Consider the following 4,093-nt stretch of genomic DNA (forward strand, 5'->3'; position numbering starts at 1 on the left):
TGAGCCCAGGAGCTGGAGGTTGCTGTGAGCTGTAATGCCACGGCACTCTGCCCGGGGGACAGCTTGAGGCTCTGTCTCCAAAAAAAAAAAAAAAAATAGCTGGGCATTGTGGCGGGCGGACGCCTGTAGTCCCAGCTACTTGGGAGGTTGAGGCAGGAGAATCACTTAAGCCCAAGAGTTTGAGGTTGCTGAGAGTTTGAGGTTGCTGTGAGCTGGGACGCCACAGCACTCTACCCAGGGCGACATAGTGAGACTCTGTCTCAAAGAAAAACATTATTGGGAGGCGCCTGTGGCGCAAAAGGGTAGGGCACCAGCCCCATGTGCTGGAGGTGGCGGGTTCAAACCCAACCCCAGCCAAAGAAAAACACCATTATTGAACTAAAGACCTAAACAAATGGAAAGACATCTTGTGCTCATGCATTGGAATAGTCTATACTCTGCTTGAATCTGTCGATTCAAGACAATCTTTATCAAAATTCCAACTCCTTGTTTTTTTTGGGGGGGGGATGGAGGCGTTGTATTTTTTTTCTTTTTGAGACTTGGTCTTGAATTTGTGATCTTAGGCAATCGGCCAGCCTTGGCCTTCAGAGGGCTAGGATTACAGGCAGCCACCACACCAGGCCCAGTCATTTTAAAAAGAAAACACAGGTGTAAATCTTTATAACGTTAGACAGCACTTTCTTAGATATGATACCAAAATCAACCAAAGAATAATTTGACTTCATCAAATTAAAAACTTAGGCAGCACCTGTGGCTCAGTGGGTAGGGGGCTGGCCCCATATAGGGAGGGTGGAGGGTTCCAACCAGGCCCAGGCCAAACTGCAACAAGAAATAGCCAGGCGTTGTGGCAGGCCTCTGTATTCCCAGCTACTGGGGAGGCTGAGGCAAGAGAATCACTTAGCCCAGGAGTTGGAGGTTGCTGTGAGCTATGATGCCATAGCACTCTACCGAGGGCGACAAAATAAAAGTCTCAAAAAAAAAAGAAATTAAAAACTTTCGTGGGGCAATTAACCATATACAATAGTTAGGCAGTCTTTCTGTGGCTCAAGGAGCAGGGCGCCGGCCCCATATACTGGAGGTAGCAGGTTTAAAGTCGGCCCCGGCCAAAAAAACTGGAAAAAAGTATAACAGTTCACTTCTGTACAATTCTACAAAACCAGAAATGACTTCCCCCTACTTACCAATGGATTCATGAGACCAAAAGGAAGGTCCAGCCCACTTTCATAGGGTGAGCCATAATTCAACACTGCGGAGAGCTAGGATAGTTATGGGCCCCCACTTTGGAATTAAAAGGCCCAAGTCAAATACCAGCTCCACTACTTATTAGCTTTGTGAAATAGGGAAATTATCTAAACTATTCTGAGTCCAGTTTCCACAGCCATAAAATGCAGATAATAATACATCCTATATAATCGGAATTTTGTGAGATTTAAATGACTAAATCACCTACTCTAGCACTTGTTAACTTAAATAAGCCTCAGTAACTGATAGCATTTATTTTAGTCCTAAGTAAAGCCATCAATGTAATTTCCCCACAAATTCCAGGGCAAATTTGTCCAGAACCAATCCGTGTTAGAAATGATAAAACCTTGGGAAAAAAAAGAAACGATAAAACCTTGAATTAAAATGAGAATTATTCCTCTGCCTGGTAACCCGTAAGCAAAGTAGCGCTAACAATGGACCTTTGGGTTTTCTCGGACTGCCTCTGAGGAGTCTTTGGGGTTCCTACATTGCAGCTTTCCTCCAGAGCCAGGAAACCCAGCGCCAGGTACTGAGGTACCGTAAACGCTCCTCGGGCTCTGCAGTCTGGAGCTCCAAACAGGTCTCCTAAACTAATGCGCGTCAGTAATGAGAAATCTCTTTGGCGCCGGTGGATGACAGCGGCACTCAAGATCTACGCAAGGAAGAGGCCGCAGCAGTTCCCGTGAAAGCTAAAGGCCCGCGAGCACATACTCCAACAAAGAAACTGGACACCCTGACCCTCGATTTTTTGCCGGGGTCACCTGAGCTGTTCCCTCCAGCTCCGCCACCTACTTGGTTGAGGCCTCCATGGGCGCCGCCATCTTGCCCAGCAGGGGTCGCGTTTCCGCCGCCGCCAGATTTCAGCTTCCGCCCGGCAGCGGAGCCCCGCCTCCAGGGCTTAGCTCTGAGGGTTCTTGCGACTGTCTCTCAGCGTCCGGGACTTCTAAGCTGCAAAGCTGGGGGTTCCCTATCCTGCATAAACTCTGTACCAACACTCAAAACTCACATCCTTTTGATGTACAGCAGGCATGCCTTTCTACACACATGACACCATGACAGGGACAAACAGTTCCTCACACGTCACTCTGCGCTCAGCAGCCTGCATAATCACATCTTACAGCCCAGCACTCAAGCCTGCTCCCCACAGGCAGCACACAGAACCGTGCACACCGAATGTGACCTACCCAGTGTGTTTATGGACAAGCAAAAAAATAACTTTGAAAACAGCCCAAGAAAAGGAACACTGCCAGAGTGCACTGCGGAAATTGTAGTGGTGAGAAGAGAGAAGAAAACACTCTTACTGCCAGCAAATTTATCCTCTTCCAGGGCATCTTGCCTTTGTTCATGGCAGTCTACCTGCTTGGAAATCCTCCATGTCATTCCTGTCCCCAAAGTCTTTCTCATCCTTTAAGACCTAGCAGGAGTCAACTCTAAAACCTCTGCCAACTAACCCTACTCACTAAACTTTCCTTGGAATCACCTGGAATCTTAACACCCACTTGTGTGGCTTGTTGAAATGTACTGCCAACTACCAACTGTCACTGGTTGCCTTTTCACAAACATATGTCCTGTTCCCTTGAATAGACTATGAGTTCTTTACCAGCACCAGACCTTGTTCTTTGCATCTATAATGCTTAGTACCCAGCATGTTGGCATGCACATAGTAGGACTTTAAGTCAAATTGATGCTTGATTGAAGAACATCTTAGGGCAGTCAAAGTCCAGTGGTTCTCAAACTTCAGCAGGCATCAGAATCAACTGGAATCTTGTTAAAATGGATTGCTGGGTCTCACCCTCAGAATTTATGATTCAGTAGGTCTCTAATAGAACCCAAGACTTTGCATTTCTAACAAGTTTCCTGAGGCTTCCACTGGTCTAGATATATATTAAATGGAATCCTTCTCAAATGCTCTTGGTCTCAACCACAACAGTAATTTCAATTACTAGGATTTAGCCAACCTTAAGGTTCAAAATAGTACTAGACCAGGTGGGGAGGAGGGAGGGAGAAGGGAGAGGGGAATGGGTGGAGGGAGGGGAAAAAAATAAAAATAAAAATAAATAAAATAAAAATAGTACTAGACAAGGTCAGAAGCTGTGGGAGGGAGATTGCCAGGAGAGGAACTGGACCTAAAAATGTATTAGGAAATCAGCTGGGTGCGGTGGCTCACACCTATAATCCTAGCACTCTTAGGAGGCCCAGGGGGATGGATTACTTGAGCTCAGGAGTTCTGAGACCAGCTTGAGCAAGAGTGAGACCCCATCTCTAAAAACAGCTGGACATTGTGGCAAGTGCCTTCAGAAGCCACAGTGCCCTGCCTATAAACCCAGTACTTAGGGAGTCCAAGGTAGGAGGATCACTTGAGGCCAGGAGATGAAGACCAGCCTGGGCAACATAGAAAGGCTTCATATCTATAATATGTTAATATCTATAACAACAACCACAAAAATTAGCCAGCCATGGTGGCACAGGCTTATAGTCCTAGTTACTTGGGAAGCTGAGGTGGGAGGATTGCTTGGACCTAGGAGTTCCAGGACATCATGCTACTGTTTTCTACCCTGGGCAACAGAGTATAACCCTGTCTCCAATAAAATTTTGTTTTCCCAACCTCTTTCATGAACATTTTTTTTTTTGCAACAAAGTGTCTCTCTGTCACTCCTGCTAAACTGTAGTGGCATCATCATAGCTCACTACAACTTCAACTTCTAGGCTCAAGTGATCCTCCTGCCTCAGTCTTTTTTTATTTTTATTTTTTTTTATTTATTTATTTATTTTTTTTGAGACGGAGCCTCAAGCTATCCCCCTGGGTAGAGTGCCATGGCATCAGGCTCACAGCAACCTCCAACTCCTGGGC

General features: G+C 46.1%; 1 protein-coding gene across 3 annotated transcripts in view; it reads right to left on the bottom strand.

Moving 5' to 3' along the window:
• RPAP1 (RNA polymerase II associated protein 1) overlaps positions 1-2,079 on the bottom strand; it is a 32,323-nt gene extending 30,244 nt beyond the window's left edge. For all 3 annotated transcript variants that reach the window (XM_023514278.1, XM_023514277.1, XM_012806359.2), the window contains exon 1: positions 2,035-2,079. The gene's annotated coding sequence lies outside the window, so the exon portion shown is untranslated. The remainder of the gene's footprint in view (positions 1-2,034) is intronic.
• Between the last annotated feature and the right edge of the window lie 2,014 nt (positions 2,080-4,093).

Source organism: Otolemur garnettii, unplaced genomic scaffold (assembly GCF_000181295.1).
Source record: "Otolemur garnettii isolate 467f Iridium unplaced genomic scaffold, OtoGar3 scaffold00050, whole genome shotgun sequence".
Classification (NCBI taxonomy): Eukaryota; Metazoa; Chordata; class Mammalia; order Primates; family Galagidae; genus Otolemur; species Otolemur garnettii.